At 44.0% G+C, this 17,822-nt stretch overlaps 1 long non-coding RNA gene across 1 annotated transcript in view; it reads left to right on the top strand.

The window, feature by feature from the left end:
• LOC138265267 (uncharacterized) overlaps positions 1-17,170 on the top strand; it is a 196,852-nt gene extending 179,682 nt beyond the window's left edge. The window contains exon 4 of the long non-coding RNA XR_011199330.1: positions 16,272-17,170. This is a non-coding gene — a long non-coding RNA (uncharacterized lncRNA). The remainder of the gene's footprint in view (positions 1-16,271) is intronic.
• The last annotated feature ends 652 nt before the right edge of the window (positions 17,171-17,822 follow it).

Raw genomic sequence — 17,822 nt, 5'->3', positions numbered from 1 at the left:
GAGAGGTGCCCATCATGCTAAGGATTTTTCAAAATAATCACATGCAGCTAGTGCTTTAAATGGAAATATTGAAGTGGAGGTACTCCCTAGAGTAGCCGTTTGCTCCTGAGAAGTGCCAGTACTCTCCCATTATAATGTACTGCAAAAGTACTGAGAAGTGCAGGTACTCTCCCCTTCAAATGAAAGAAGTGCAGGAACTCAGTGCCGGACAGTACCTGACCACTTAAAGCACTGTATGCAGCACAGAGCAAAGGGCTTAGTGAGTGCGAGGAGAGTGTGGCTAACATGAGGTCTTGTTTTTTTTTGTTGGAGGGCCTCGAGCAGAGCCAGTGTCAGTAGGGTGACCGGATTTTTAAAGCCAAAAATGAGGACATTTCACAAAAACAGAAGAAGGATTATAATTTTACTTCAAAAGAGAGCACAGAATGACGGCGCCCATCAGCATAGAATCACAGAAGTGGCACTAAGAATGTTAAAAATGCAATTTTTAATGCTAGTAATATGCCTGTTAGTTAAATTGTTTTTTCAATAAAAGTTGCTAACTATTCCTGCTTCGGAAAACATAAAATGGCACCTCCCATGGGTTTCAGTCGGTCCTTTCTGAAAGCCGGGACATGAGCTATATTTCTCAAAATCTGCCAGGACAGTTGGTGAAAACCAGGACTATCCCGGCAAATCCGGGACGGCTAGTCTCCTTAAGTGTCAGGCATCTATTCACCATGCTCCACTTGTAAAAACCCACACCGCCGCTGCCCACAGAAAGGGCAAAGAATGGGCCTGCTGGGGCAGCTGGGTAAAGACCAGTGCTTTAAACGGGCAAGCACTGTCCAGTAATGGGTACCTGCACTTCTTGAATTAGAAAGAGAAAGCATCGGCACTTTATACTGTTACTTCAGTACATTCAATAGGGTGTACTGGCACTTCTCAGGAGCAAACAGGTACTCTAGTAAGCACCTGCGCGTTTTTATTTCCATTTAAAGCACTGGGCAAGACCATGTCACTCCCTCCCTGCTTCTTCCACAACTCTTCGGCCCCCAAGTCCCAGGGCTCCCACTCCTTGTGGTCATGCGCTCTGTTGTAAAAATAGTTGGCTTATGCAGACAGTTGCATGCATACAAGACATCTCCCCCCAACTTACAGAAAACAAATAGGGCACAGTGTTACATTGTATACACACAACAGGTGCATACTGTGTGGCACTTTTCTTCCGAAAATAGATCGAACCCGAGCAATAGCAGTCACAAATCCAGACACAAAGTCACACGGGCACATAGAACATACACACACACAAATACACAACATATGTAGTGTAGGCAACAATAGTGCAAGATTTCCTCACACCAGAACTGACGTGCAGAAACAGTGTGGGATTCAGATACCGAGAGGCACTAACACCCACCCACACACATGTACACACACACTTACTTAACATATGTACTGTATAAGGCGGCAGTGCAAGCTTTCCTCACAGCACAACAGATACAGACGTGCAGAAACGGTGTGGGATTCAGACACCGACAGATACACGCACTCAAACACACACACACTCTCAACATATGTACTTGTTGGAAATGGCCTTTCTGCAGGGTCACCCGCAAACTTTTTGCCTTCCTCTTTTTCTTTTTCTGACCTCATTTTTGCCGTCTTTAGGACTCTGTACACTTTACCACTGCTAACCAGTGCTGAAGTGCATGTGCTCTCTCCCGAAAAACATGGTAACATTGGCTCATACCCAATTGGCATATTTGATTTACCTGTAAGTCCCTAGTAAAGTGCACTCCATGAGCCCAGGGCCTGTACATTGAGTGCTACTAGAGGACCTCCAGCACTGGTTGTGCCACCCACATAAGTATCCCCTTAACCATGTCTCAGGCCTGCCATGGCAAGGCCTGTGTGTGCAGTTTCACTGCCACTTTGACTTAATCCAGTTTGCACCAGTCCAGGCACCCCCGTCCCTGCTCTGGCGCAAAAGCACACAAAGAAAAGGGGAGTGGCCACTTCCCTGTCCATCACCACCCCAGGGGTGGTGCCCAGAGCTCGTCCAGATGGCTTCTTAATTCTGCCATCTGGAAAGCAAGGTTTGCAGAAGCCCCTGGGAGCATATGGTTGGTCAGGGCAGGAAGCTGACGCCAGTGAACCCCTTTAAAAGGTGGTCACCCTGCAGAGTGACTGATCCCCCTGGTAGGGCTATTTAGTGACTCCCTTGTGAGTGAGTCCCAGAATTCAGCATGCAAAACTCCACCAGGACTCCTCTGCAATGTCCTCCTCTGTTCCTGGCCACTGGAACCGCTGCTGGACTCTTCAGGAATAAAACAAGTCTGCAACTTCCAAGAAAACCTTGCCTTGCAACATTGTTTCTCCGGCTCCTTCCAGCAATTTCAACATTTCCACAGCTATGCCTCCTCTGGGGTCGACAAGACTCCAGCTGCACCCAAGAAGCAAGAAGGAATCTCCCTTGGAGTGAAGGAGTTACTCATCTGCATCCTCAGGCGCCTAAGGCAACGACAACCAGCTGCTGGATCTTCTGCCATCTGGCTCCAGGAAGAATCTCCAGCATAGGTGGTGGGTCCTAGTTGTCCCCTTAGTCCTCTCTACCTGGTTTCCAACTTGGGAGACGGTGAGCCCTTGCCTTTCCTTCCTGGACATTACCCCTGTGCACCATGACTCTTGCAGCAACCAAGGCTTGTTCACTTCTACTCCGAGGGATCTTCAGGATTCAAGTATCCCTGGCCTCCAGCACTTTATCCTTGCAAGGACAGTCTTTTCTCTGCTGCTCTAGCGACTAGGGACTCCTCTCTAATGGCCACATGTACCAACGTTTGGTTTTGCGACTCGCAATTTGCGAGTCGGAAAACCGAATGTTGAATAGTGTCAATGACACTATTAGCGATTCGCAAGGGGGTCGCAAATGCCCACTTCATGATTATTCATGAGGTAGGTCGCAATTTTCGACCCCCTTGGGAATGGCGGCCCTCACAGGGATGGTGGCCTGCTGGAGACAGCAGACCACCATGTCTGTGACTGCTTTTAAATAAAGCAGTTTTTTTTTTTTTTAATGCATCCCGTTTTCCTTAAAGGAAAACAAGATGCATTTCAAAAACAAAAAATGATTTTTTTTTTTTCATTTTTTCAGAGCAGGAAGTGGTCCTTAGGACCACTTCCTGCTCTGAAAAAATATTTTCACTGGCATTCACAAAGGGGGAGGGGTCCCATGGGGACCCCTTCCCGTTTGCGAATGGGTTAGCACCAGTGTGACACTGGTGCTAACTGCAATTGTTTTGCAACTGAATTCGTGGTCACAAAACAATCATACATGGGACTGCGAGTCACAATTAGGAAAGGGATACCCCTTCCTAATTGCGAGTCGCAATCCCTTTTTGCGATTCGGTAAATAGTTTACAGAATTGCAAAAATGGGTTGGTACATGGGAAAGTGCATTTTGCACGTCACAAACAGCTCGATTCGCTGTTTGCGACGTGCAAAAGCCTTTGTACATGTGGCCCTAAGTGTGCTGATTGGGCCTCACTGCAACTTACTGTGCCTGTTGCCAGTGAGTTGTCCGTGGGGGCTGCGATTGCTTCTGCTGGCTCTTCCAACTGCTGAGGGTCAGCCCGGACTCCCCTCCAAGGGTCGAGTCCCCTGAACCTTGCTGGTCCTCTTCAGCTCTGCAACTCTTCTTTTGCTCCAACATGCATTTGCCCAGGCTTGTTGGTGATCCTCCTGACCACTGACCGACTGCAACCCGGCTACTGACGTGTAACATCATCTGCATGGCTCCAAGGACTTCTCTGCAGCTCCTGTGCTCCACAGCTGATCTTCTTCTTCTCCTGTCGACCTGGATATTTATCCACAGAAGGGTGGGTAGTGGCTCCTGCCCCTCGTGGACACTCCTTTGTATACTGGACTCTGTCCCCTTCTTTACCAGGTACTCTTCTTCCAGAATCCTCTGTTGGGTTCCACCAGACTGGTCCTGCTCTTGCAATCTTCCACTTTCAAAGTCCCCTTGTTAGTCCTTGGGAAGACAAGGTACTTTCCTCTGCTCTCTTGGTCACTGGGGGTCATCTAGGTACTCACCTTTGGGGGGCCAGAGTTCTCCCAGCTCCCTTCTCACCACTCCACATCCTGGGTGGGAGACTTCACTTTGCATTCCACTATTTTAGTATATGGTATGGTCCTCCTATAGGGCCCTAACTATTTTTCAGAATTTCTTGCCAATGCTTGTTGTGCCTATTTGATATTTCCTAATATTCACTGTGTATATGTAAGGCATACTTACCTCTAACTGGGGAACTGCCTATAAGTATTCTAGTGTTGTGCTACTATAATAAAGTATATCCACTGTGTGGATACTTTCATGTGTGATAAGTTGCTGTGTGTCTATTGTGGTATTGCAAGAGCTTTGCATGTCTCCTAGATAAGTCTTGGCTGCTCACCACATGTTCCACCAGAGAGCCCTGGCTTCCTAGACACTGGCTTAATTCACTAATAGGGGTTGCCTGGACCTGGTCTAAGGTGTAAACACCATAGGTGTCCACTACACACCAGGCCAGCTTCCTACACTCTGTTGGAACAGCGTGGGAGTATCTTGCACCCCCAAACTCATGGTCCACCCACCCAATTTTGAGAACATCAGACTGCAACCTTTACTTTTATGTGGCCAGAGTAAAATGTATTACATTGTTATTAATTTTCCTCCAATTGCCAAATCGACTATGCGCCATCAGGGGTAAGCTGTTCCACTATCCTCTCTGTTTAGATTAGATAGTCAGATGTTTTTTTTTTAACTGCCATCACCTGGCAGTGAGGACCAGTAAACAAAATGATGCCCCCAGACCATGGAAGGAAATTGGTATGCCCGTCAAACTTTTCTTAAACTGATATGAACCATCATTACGACGGTTCCTGTCAGTGTATAGAGATGTCTGTGGAGCTGGCAAACAGAATAAAAGTAGAGTGCGGACCTAAAGTCCTCCATCACCATACTTGCCACAGAAACGATGGGAGAAAAACTGAGGTTTGGACTGCTACCTGGGCGAGTGCCAGTGGTTAGGCCATTTGAATGCATTCATCTTATCACCTATTGTATGTTTTATTCCCAGTGGTATGATTGTACACTTGAGACTGGGGCAACTTTCCAAGCCTATTATTGACAATGTTTGTGAATTCTAAAAAAGTATTACATTTGCATCCATTCAAGGAATACTTCTATGGGTGCAAATTTGCTACTTTTTTGATAAATCAATCACTAAATAAGTTCCTGATCCAAAAAAATCCCAAATTAAAACTTCCTAGGGCCATCCGGATCACGAAAAAAACACAATGTGATGTAGAAGACCTGACTCAGGGCCCCAAAGCCCAACTATCAAGCCAAGACTGCATTTATTTGGGGGGTGTCACACCACAAACCTTCCTCAAACTATGTCCCTAGTGACTGCCGTCTGATCCCTGAAGTCACTGATCAATGCCCCACTTTCCAAAGAAGAGATCCTAGCTAGGCCCAACTTAAGTCTTGGGCCTCACCACTCCTAGAAAAAAAAAAAGTGATTTTTCCAGCCAAATCCTGACCAATTTCAAAACTACACTTTATTACCAAAAAACTGTCACAGCGCCTCTTAGAAACCAAAATCACAGTGAGCTGTCACAAAAAGAACACTTAATTCCAACTCTACAAGTCAAAACTCCTCAAGCCAGGAATACAACTGGCTCCTTACACAGACAATAAAGTGCCCAATGGAATTCAGAAAGAAAGTGATTGCTATTTTTTTAATGAGGCGCTATACTGCGTTCATGTGGAAAATGAGCGTAATACTAAATTACCATTCTGTCACCATTTGACTTACAACCTCTCTACACTTTACTTCATTACTTTTACCAAAATGCACTCATCATTTGTCCCCTCCGGTACTCCGAAGCACCTTTGTGGTGGCACACAGCACTATTTAGAAAAAAAACCCAAATAGATATGTAAAAATAATAATGTCAAAGTTATTTACGCCACTGGTGGCGCTCTTACAATTGTTTGCAGATATGTTCCTCAAAGTACATGTAATTTAAACTACTCCCTCTTGCAGAGCTTCACAGGATGCAGCAAGAAAGAAAGAGCAGATATATCTGCTGTAAAGGCAGTGTTCCTGATGTTAAGGCTGAAATTTGATTTCCATGGGAAAGTCCCTTTTTGCCCTTCTTATAACCTTGGACCCCTTTTAACACTGCACAGAATGATCCACAAGAAAAAGTTACTTAACTTCGGTCACTATATTTTTTCTGGATTCTACATCCTTATGCACAGTCCTTTCCGCATAAATATGCTCCATATGCCAGACTGGATACAGATACCTTTTCCCTAGCAATAGCTCTCCAGCACAGCCAGCTGGAGTCATGTAGCTTCTTTGGTGACTTCTTCCACCCAGGAAATAATGAAATCAGGAGATAAATTGGCAACAGTTTTGATGGTGTTACTTCCTGTTATGCCATGCAGGGCTTCTCCCTATGTGATTCACTTCAGCTTCTGGCACATCAAATGTTTCATTCTATGCTTCCAAGTTTAAACCCCTTCCCAGGTGCTTTACAAGGATGTCTTTTCGGGCCCACAATACATCTACATATGTTGTCTCAGCTCTGACAATGATCCATTGGCCTTTCCTGCTATTCGATGCATCCGAAGGCCATCAGAGAATGGGAGGCCAAGTTATTTTTGGCCAAGGCCTGTAGAGACACCTCAAAGTGGTACCCTTCAGCTTTGTCTCCTGAAAGGGAACAATCTCTCAAAAGAGGTATTCCTCTAGGAATCTGAAATCTTTCAGAGAATAGAAGACATGTCCAGACACGGTCTCTTTTTGTAATCACAGCTGGTTCCCATCTTAATCAAGCATTTGCAATGCAATAGGTCTTGCATATTTCGAGCAAGTTAAGTGTCATCTTATGACAAAGGCGCCCACGAGCAAAAACAAAAGAAAACATGAGAAGAAACTGAGAAAAGACGACATAATAACAGAAAGTTAGCTTGAAAAAATTTAACTTTGCAATTTTGAGCCCGATAGGCACATTTTTGCCAGTCACACGCCTTCTGTTTGCAGGGCACTCGAAGTTAAAAACAACAAATAGTACCTCGATCATGTCGGGAGCAGTGGATGGGCACTAATTAAGTTGCATCAATTAGTGCTTGATCCCTGCTCCACACAGAGAAACGGAAGTGATGCCAGATGTGCCTTGACGAATTACGAGGCTGCAAAGAAGAGTGCCATGCAAACCAACAAATGGTGAGGGACAGGCGGGCTCCAAGCCCTTTATGGAACATGACAGAGTCTCGCAAGTGAGACGCATGCGCAAACGCATGCACTCGCAGGCTCGACCTTAATAAGATGAAGCTGGATTCCCTGGCTCCACCTGCTGATCCCGAGGGAGTTGAGCCCTCCCATCTGTCCACGCTAGACATATTCAGGACATCCACTCTACCCATTAGACCTCTACCTAAGTGTGGGCCCATTCTGCGTTACCATAGGCTCCGGCCTGAGCAATCTTTCCAAAGAACCACATGCATGCCAAGGTACCAAGCCACATGCCTTTAACACCACCACTTGATGCACAGTCTCTAGCACTTTTCTGATCCCAATTCAACATTGTTTTGTGCCTCAAAGTTGGCATACCTAAGCAAAATGGTGTCAGGCAAGGTTCTTTGGAAACAGAATAAAAATGATAGAGAAAAAAAAGAAGACACTTAATTGGCTGAAAACTTCTGAACATATTCTGAGTGGTAGCTATCTTGCTTAAGTCAAAGATAATTTGAGAATATGACATTTTCACTAAACAGGAAAGATGGAAACATCTGTTTTGGACTGCAATAACTCTGTTCATAAAGGCAATAATGGCCCCCATCATATGTGATGGCAGCAGTGATGTTAGAGGTGGACGAGCCACTCAAGGCTTGAGTCAGGCCTTGCTCCGGCTCAGCTCGAGATCCTGTTGGAACCTTGAGCCCAAACCAAGACGAGCGTTCATGTGGATTCTGCCTGACACCAACCTTCTGCCCAGCAAGTTGTGTTAGGCCAAGACGCCGACCTTGGAACTGGGGAACCAGGTTTGAGTCTTGGCGTTGGGTCCACATGTGGTAGTCTTGGCAAATCACTCAATGCCTGATTCAGATCTTGACTGACGGGGCTACTCTGTCACAAACGTGATGAATATCCTGTCCGCCATATTACGATTCCATTATATCCTATGGAAATCGTAATACGGCAGACAGAATAACCATCACGTTTGTGACAGAGTAACCCATCCGCTAAGATCTATATCAGACCCTTAATCTCTGCATACCTTAGCGCTCCAATACTTTAGGTCGAGCTTGCACTGTACAAAGACTGCAGGAAATTCCACAAAGAGGTAAAAAAAAGCATTAAAGGAAAGGCAAATAGATACCCGTACAGTAGCTGATTTGTTTAAAGTGAAACCAGAAAACCTTTCTAAATTGGGACTTCCTCACTTCTATTGTGCATCTTAATCAAATAATTTATTTAACCAAACCTCCTTTTCCTTCCTTATTGAGTATGAAAGCACTTTCGGATATGTGAGCGCAGAAGACCAGTTGTTCAGAAACCTATGGTATGTGGTTTAATAGACTATAATGTTGCTCTATAAATATTTCAGCCATGTACAGCGTTTGCATGACAAGCGTCTTGCCTCTTAGTTCACTCATGATTCATCTTTAAGAACCTTTAGAAAGTACTTTTCAGTGCAGTGCTATAATGTGGTGTTTTAATGTCAAAGCTTCCACATGTTAAAGAAATATTTTAATTTTGAAGATGCTTTATCATATTTTTGCACGGTTTGTTATGTGACTTACACAGCAACAGGAGGGGCTTGCAGTGCTAAATAGGGGTGGGGTGGGTGGCGCGCGGGCGGGGGCTATAGGGGTTGATTGTCGCTGCCTCCATCACTACTGTCAACACCGCGCTGCTCCTCTCCTGCAGACAGGCTGCAGGCACAGGCTCCCAGCCTGCCCTGCGGCCAATCCCGACGCTGCTCAAAGCAGCGTCAGAATTGGTTGGGAGTGCCCAGCCAGGGCGCTCCCAGCCAGACTTGGAACCTGTGCCTGCTCTCTCCAGCCCAGCAGCACAGTGCCGGGCTGGAGAGAGCCTACTGCGCATGCATGTCTAGCCGGCCTGAGAATGCCGACCAAACATACTTAGATGCCCACTGAGGAGGAGAGCTGTGCACTCCCCCTCAGTGCTCGTCACAGTCTGTGGCCCCGCCTCTTTTACCAAAATCCGATAATAAACATAGATTATTATTGTTTTATGGTTAAAGGTTTACAGCTGCGGCTGGTGGGGGGGTGACACTCCTCCGCATAGTGCATAGCAAACATTTTCAGGGCCTGGCTGTGGCTCAGCTCTCCCTGCTCATTTGTTGGCTCACCCTCCTCTAAGTGATGTCATCACTGATGTTATTTGTAATGTAATTTGTGATATCACGTGTGACGTTCACACAATTCAACAGAAATGTGCTACCTGCTTAAGAAAAATAGCCTAGCCACAATAGTAAGTGTCAAATTGTGATCTTTGCTGCAGAGTGGACAACAGCCATCCTCTCTCCGCAGAGATGCAGGCCACCGTGGGCTGCAACCAAGACCAAGCTGAGGTCCTTCTTATCCCTGAATAGATACTGCAGGGTCTGTGGCCCAGCAGCATCTCCAGACAATTCAGTGAAGTCCAATAAACAACACACTGGCTTCTCTAGGTCCTATGACTGCCAGTAGGTCTTCCATAGTATGCTATCTGTCCAGCTGAGGCGTTACTGCCTAGATAAGGCATTTATGGCTAGGAAGCTACTGCGTAAAGGACAGAAATGGGTGGGGAGGGGGGCAATGAGAATCATTGCTTTGGCTCTCCCTCTTGATTTTTTGGGGATAAATCTCTGTATTGAAATTTCATAAACAAGGCAGTACGGTACGATCCAGTGGCTGGTTAGCGCCTTGCACAATTAGACGAACCAATGATGAATATTTAAAGGAAGTTCATGGAAGGCGCAGAATAATTTGGAACAATGTATTTACAAGCCCATTAGACCTTAAGGTCAGTTTTCCACAATTTCTCCCAAGGGTTACACCACTATCCCTCGAAATGTTCTCCACGGGGACCAGGTTTTTTTCCCATTCGCGAGGACAACCTCTACCAGCATGTATTGTTGGGTTCTCCCTCTCTGGTGTTCACTTTACAGTTCAGATCGATCACTAAGCTCTGAAGTGGTTGATGGCAGTAAAAGGGCAGTGCTAACAAGGTACCAGAATGAAACGTTCATTGCAAGGCCTGGACCAGTGATGCTCAAGGTATGGCCCGGGGGCCAACTCTTGATCTTTACATGCGGCCCCCTAGTCAACAGCAGCACTGCTCTGATGTTCACTCGACTCAGCACTAACATTTCAAAGATGTTAAATAAACAACAAGTGTGCAATTAATGGTTAATTGCAGTTAAAGAAAGCAAGTAGCTGGGGTGCCCTGCACCCCTCAACTTTAGAAACACCGTCATTTTTAAAGACATCTTGCAGCAAACAAGTTAAAATATGATAAAGTCTTTCAAAATTAAAATAAAATAATCTCACTTAAATGCAGAACCGTTTCAAATTAGTACATCATACTATGTCAAGTGCATTGAGAAGTTTTATTTAAAGAGAATGTTTTCAAACATTAATTTAGAAACATTCATGCTTCCACCCCACCGTGAGAACAATGCCAGTAGTGAACTATGGGGCAAGTCAGCTGTTCTCTCGCCCTTTGCCAAGGATGCAATTATACATGAATAGCATTATAGTTTATCAAATCAAACACAGCAGAAGGTTTTGTACAGCGCATACTTTGAAGTCAGGTGTTTTGATGTCCTTTTATATGTGATAATGAAGAAAAGGTGGGGAAAGTGAAACAAAACAATTGTCTTGGATCACACAATTTGCTCAAGTAGAGATGCCAGGATTGATTCCAGGTTTTCTCGGTCCACTTGGTACAATTCCATTCAGCTACAAGTTGACCATGCTTTGCTTCCCCTAAACTGGCCTTGAAGCCCCCGACCGCCACCCTGCTGGCATCAGTGCGGCCTCGGTCACACCACAGTCCAAAAGTTTTCACCCCTGGAAAAATGTTTGTTGGAACCCACAGCCTAGAAAACGGGTTTCACACTTCCACTCGCACATAGCAACATTGACTGGGGGTCCTGGCTTTTTTTCTATCGAAAGAGAAGACCCACCAGGGTAAACTCAGATCTTGGGGTGCCTCATATATCCAATTTGGGTTGTGGGGTAACTCACTCATTGCTGGAGTTTCTCAGAAATGTTGCTTGTTTTTAATAATAAAAAACACTTATTCTTAATATGATCATGTTTGGGGGCTTCATTTATGCCTAAGCGTCCTTCCTTTTGTTCTGTCATTGTGCCAGCATTTTAAGAAGAGATACAAGGCAGGAGTAATTTTATCGAATTTAAAAATGTTCATCTGCCTAGATTCTAAAAGGACTGAGCAGCAGTGAAAATATCTTTGAAGCTAAAATTGTATTACTAAAACATTAATTCTGACTAATATCTGAAAACTCTGGACGCGTGAGAGAATTGAATGGTATGGTGCACCTAGTGCCTCATCTGAAAAGAATATGTAAATTTTAAATAACTTTAAATACTGTCAAGTTACAGGGAATTCCACTCTGAACAAACATGAAGGCTCTAACCATCATCTTTTCAGGGAGGGGGTATTATGTGCCTTCTATAGGAGATAGAAGATCCAGCTCCGAGCAGGCTTTGGACCAAAATGGAGCTCCGAATCTATAAAAATGCATTATGCGCTGAGCACCATGTTTTGGGGAAATATTTAGTTGTCCTAGGTTCCATGATTATTTGGTTCTGGCCGGGAAGATTCATGATAGGTCTTGCCAGGATAAAAACATCTACCAACCCCAAACTTTTCAACATATGTACCCTGGTGGGTGCCCACAAAATTGCAGGCTCCTGAAGTCTTGACTGTTTTCCCAACCAGAGTTCTCCCCCAGATCCTGTAAAAGCTGGAAAACCGCAGGACGAGGCCAGCTGATCTCCAGACCTGGTTGGTACATTTCAATTAAAGGTTGCCATGCCAGAATCTACTGGACAGTGAGCATCGTTTTCCAAAGGCCACCAGTGAGGAAGAAGTGAAGGGCATCTCTTTGAGTACCAATGATGATAAAACTGAACATTCCAGTTATATGGTCTCTGGGGAAGACCCAATATCTTCAGCTCAGTACATAAGGCCCTTCCTCCTCTGCAAGCCGGCTAGGCTTCAGCCCAGTTCAGGACAAAGTCTTGGTCTGCAAAGGGCTTCCACAGGCTCTCTTTGGCTAACTGAGACCCCACTGGTCAGAGATAAAAGGCGTTTGTGTCCTTTTTAGGGTCGATCCTTCGAGTGTATGAGCTCGCGCATGCATCTCGCGTGCGAGACACTGTTATGTTCAATAAAGGGCTTGGAGCCCGCCTGTTGCTCACCATTTGTTGGTGTGCATGGCCCTCTTCTTTACAGCCTCCCAATTCCTTAAGGAACACCTGGCATCATTTCTGTTCCTCTGTGAGGATCAGGGATGAAGCACTATTTGATTTCAACTTAATTAGTGCCCATCTGCTGCTCCCAACGTGATCAAGGTACCTTTTTTCTTTTTAACTTCCAGTGCCCCGCAAACAGACGACTTGTGACTCGCAAAAACGCACCCAGCAGGACAAACAAAATTGAAAAGTTTTAATTTTTAAAGCTAACTTTATTTTATTTTATTAAGTCGCCTTTTCTCAGTTTCTTCTCATGTTTTCGTTTTTTGCTTGTGGGCGCTGTTGTCAAAAGATGACGATTCAATTATTCGAAATATGCAAGACCTATTGCATTGCAAATGCTTGGTTGCATTAGTGTCATTATAAGCAAAGTGAAAATGAGGGGACGTCAGGTTTTGCACTTGTATTCACCACCACTTTGAAGCTGGTGGTAAAAGAAGCACAAAACACAGAAAAATCTGAAATAACGCCCACAGAATGGATGTACGTGCTCTATACACCAATTATTTCTCATTTGTTTTAATGTGTGTAACAGATAAAAAAAGACTCATAAAACACTCAGCATAGAAAACACATGCCTGCACACGGTGATGTACACAAGGGTCTTATTCATTTTAAGGCAGTTTCCAACCCACCCTTAATATAACAGCCACCATTGATGCATTTTATTGTGAGCCACTTATCTTAAATTCCCAAAGGACATTTGTGCAAGTCCTATGCCACTTAGGGTATAGTTTCCTTTTCCGGCCTGAGGTGTCTTGCCTGCCAAGTTAACTAATAATGTGATGAAGTCAAGGCCATGGCGTTCCCTGTGGAACCAGGGCTGAGCATCCAACCACACAGGCACTTGTTGGGATTATTTACGGGTCTATCCAGCTGACAACAAACTATAGGTGGACGTAACTGGCGTAATTCTCCCTATCGTAGTAACTCGAAATTGCCCCAAAAATTACTCGAATTAGGCATAATTATGTGATAAGCGTAATCCAGCATTTAGCATTATTTTCTTAGTGCAAAATGCACCCTTGCATCCAAAATGGGTCCGATAATGCATTTTGCGCTAAATGATACAGGATACAAACAGCAGTAGCCAGAAACAGCTTGCTTTTCCTTAGTTCATTGTTCTTGTGCTCACGTGGTAGGATTTCTTCCCCAAATTACTCTTAATTACTCAAGCAGGTGTAATTGCGTAACTTTGATTATTTTGCATCACAAGAATTAGTGAAATTACTCCAATTGAGCTTGCGTAACTAAACTTTTTCCCAGGCCTACAATGAACCTTCTGCTTTCCTATTGACGTTTCAGGGCATTTCCAGCCTTTGGAGGGCTTCAGAGGAAGCACCAGGGATGGTATTCATAAATACATTCATATAATGTGATCTAGAAGCGCCTTTGTCTGAGCACGGCACTCTTGAATGTTTAGTTGATCGATGGTACGCCATCACCACTGACTGAATTCAGTCTTGAGCTTGGCTGAGTTACCAAAGTGTGAGCCATGGTCCATCTCTGTCCACGTGCCCAGGTCTAGTGGGAGCTCTTGCACAGCGTGCTAAACCTTTATTCCCTTTCCCACTAATTCCAACCTTTCCTATCTCTAAGTGCTCAGACGTTTGGCTTATTTTCTACACGACACCATCACTGTGGGGTTCTGGAGAACTGCATCTTAGTTTTTTTGATCTTACCAATTTCCTCCACTTTTCTCAGGTGTTAGTAGTGTGAGGGATCGCTTTATGTTCTTTAGGGCATGTTTTGTCTCTTTGTATTGATTTGATGCATAAAGGAGGAATTAACTCTTGGCTGGGGATGAAGGCAAGAGGGACCAAGGAACACTTGTTCATATGAGTACCCGGCCACTGACGAGCCATTTGATCTGAGTTTAAGGAATGAGTGTGTAACTACATTTTTAATTTTTAAATTCAAGTGGTAGGAATGGAATGCTTATTCTGCAAAAGTGTTTTTTTTACATCTTTGCCAACAGAAAGAAGCCAGGGGCTGCTCCTCCATTAGGGTGGTTGCAGGGGATGCTCCTCCACTAGGGCGGTTGCAGGGGATGCTCCTTCATTGCAGGGTCTGCTCCTCTGTTAGGGCGGAGGAGCGTCATCCCCTGCCATCAGCGGCAGCTGCAAAACATTTACAAGAAAACAATAATAAACTCTGTTTATTATTGTTTTGTAGTAAAGGGGCGTGGTCACAGGGGTGACGAGCAGTGTGCATTCCCCCTCAGTGCGCATGTATGTTTGCTGGGTTGGAGATAGCCTGCATAGGCTTCCAGTCTGCCTGGGAGCGCCCAGGCTGGGCGCTCCCAGCCAATCCCGACACTGCTCTGAGCAGCGTCAGGATTGGCCGCAGGGCAGGCTGGGAGCCTGTGCCTGAAGCGATGGAGCGGTGCGGTGGCGACGATCGAGGTAAGTGTTAATTAAAAAATATCTATATATAATTTTTATACCCTCTCTCCCCCGCGTGCCGCCCTGCCCCTTTCACATGCCGTGAGCCACAACTGCCCAGTTGTCAAAACTTAGTACTGTCTTCGAAAGACGAGGGTAGCGTAAACAATTCTGGACTCAGCCCACCATATGGACAGGTCACTGCAGTATGCCCAAGTTTTATTTTCCTACTTATAGGTCACAGTGTCAAGCTGTGCTACTGCACTGCGTCTATTATTTGAATTTAAGTATTGTTTTATTAATAAACACATTTTTTTAAATAAAAAAATTCCCATAGTAAATTGTAATTAAAAAAAAGTCAAATTCTACTGGTTAGGTGGAAACATTTTGTTTTATTACGGTCGCGAAAACGTATGAAAAGTTAACGGTGCTGTTGGGTGAGATGGGCAGATGGTATTCCCTTAAATGTGAAGAATAGTTTTTTTTGTATAGCGCTTATTCGCACATATTTCGGAGCTTTACAAAACATGTTTTACTATTACCCAGCCTGGTGGAAGCTTAATTTATTGTCCCAAGAAGTAGAAGGGGCTGAGTTTTCCTCACTAAAATTCGAATTTATGACCTGCAGGAGACCCCAAATACCGCCGGCAAACTCTTAACTTGCTGAGTCATGCATTAGGCTATTTCTGGCTGCATACTGTGTTGGGTGGTAATTGCCACTTGGAAAAATAAGGATTTAGTGGTATTTGAAAACATTCTCCCCCACAGAGAGAATAAGAAAAAACGGAAAAAATACAGCAATCAATTTGCGTTAGCTTGGACGATTTCTGCATTGCCTTAGCTATACATATGTATATATGTGAAAATGGAATTCACAAGATTTTTCAGGAGTGTGTCTGGACAGCTGTGGCTTTCACTGCCTTTCAGACAAACATCTACTAAATTTAGAAATCCATGAATGTTGTACATTTGTACAAATGGAGGGTTGTAGACTTGAGTGCTCATAATAACAAATGTTATGTTTCATCGTAAAAAATATAATCCGATTGCTAGGGTCCATGTTGTGGCATATTTTACTAAGAATGCAGTTCATTTTGTAGTAAATGTATATTGTAATATTAATTACTTGACTACTTTTTAGAATGTTATATTTTAGATGAAATTCAACTTTTCCTTTCGGCCTTTCGGTTTAAAAACCATGTCAAGCTTTTCAATTTAAAGCAAAAAATAAAAATTATTTGTATATAACATTTCACCTTTAACAAATGCTATGCATGCCAAAACAAAGATGGCGGGGTACCTGATCTCGCTACTGAAGAAAGTGAAATTGTTTCTTTCAGAAAGCAACATCAGACTGCTGTTCAAGCTCTTGTATTCTCAAATCTGGATGACGGTCACATACCGCTCCATGGCCTCTCTCCTTGGTCACCTCAACCAGGGATCCCACATCACCCCTATCCTGATGGAACACCATTGGATCCCCTCGCCAGCCCACAACGTCTTCAAAACATGCTGCATCATCTACAAAGCCATCACAACCGGCACCCCCGCTTATCGTGCAGAGAAGCTCAACATCTGTGGTGGTTCTTGGCCCACCCGCAGCCAGGACACCATTAGACTGTAGTCTAAGAATTGTAAAGACAAGGTAGCAGGCTTTTTTCATCTATGCTCCCAGGATCTTGAATATTTGTATCCATCGGGACATCTTCGGGGTTGCTCCAATTTAGAAAAGTTTTGATGACTCACCTCTTTAAAGAACAAAACATCACAATGCATTAACCTTTCCTATCACTTGTTGACAATATGCTTGTCTTTGGCCTGTACTGTTCTTCGCTGATTTTGGCAGGCTTTCAATTCTGGAATATGTTGTCAGTAATGGCCCAATCATGTAAACAGATTCGTGTTTTTGGCACTGGAATTTGCTGTTGTTTTTGGCCATGGCATGTAACCAGATTTGGGTCCTTGTTACAGGAATTTGTTGGTGGTATTGGTCAGTTATCTAAAGAGATTCGTTTCTTGAAAACTGAATTTGCCAGGTGTATCAGAGAAATCGATTAATGTCTGATGGCATCTGTTTTTGTAGTTGGCCAGATCATGTAAACAGTTCTCTCTCCAATGCTCAAATTGTGTTTTTTATTGGTTGGGCCAGGTAAGCACCTTGGCTCAGTGGACTAATCTAATGGTTCTTAACCCTTTTTCCTTCTGTGGACCCCCCACTTAATCATTACTGGAATCTGGGGACACCAACTGAATTATTATTGGAACTGAGGACCCCCACTGAGCCATTATTGGAAGCTGAGGACCCCAGCCTAAGCAGGTTAGAGGATCTAAACCACAAAACAATGCAAAAACATAGGGAAACAAGCAACTATCAATAAAAAGGCAAACACACAAATAATGACATATTTTATTTACTTCACAAATAATTATAAAAAATCAAAACTTTCATTTTATTAGGAAGGATTGGGTTCTCTAAATTCGACTGAGCCAACTCTTTATCCATACCATAGTCTGTTTGACAGATTTAAACTGGTCTTGCAAATTACTTTAAGGGCACCAACTTAATTTTCCGCCTCCAATTGCAAATTTCTCTCATTTATTTAATGTTTTTAAATTGCTCATTTTACATTTTATGATTTATTTACACACATTTACACAATGTGTTAATATTTAATCTTCTAAGCAGTTGAGGACCCCCTGAGTAGGCATCGCAGACCTCCAGGGGTCCTCAGACCACAGGGCTAATGCATTTACTCTAGTTATCTGCGCTTGATCTCAAAGCCATGGTTCAAATCTCAGCAGGTCCACTCAGCCTCTCATCAGGTAAAAGGAGTACCATTCAGTTGAGTAAAAATAGACAACCATTATCTCTCATTGAGGCGAACAGTCTC

The sequence above is a fragment of the Pleurodeles waltl genome, chromosome 11, assembly GCF_031143425.1.
Source record: "Pleurodeles waltl isolate 20211129_DDA chromosome 11, aPleWal1.hap1.20221129, whole genome shotgun sequence".
Lineage (NCBI taxonomy): Eukaryota > Metazoa > Chordata > Amphibia > Caudata > Salamandridae > Pleurodeles > Pleurodeles waltl.
This window is presented reverse-complemented; position numbering and strand designations above follow the sequence as displayed.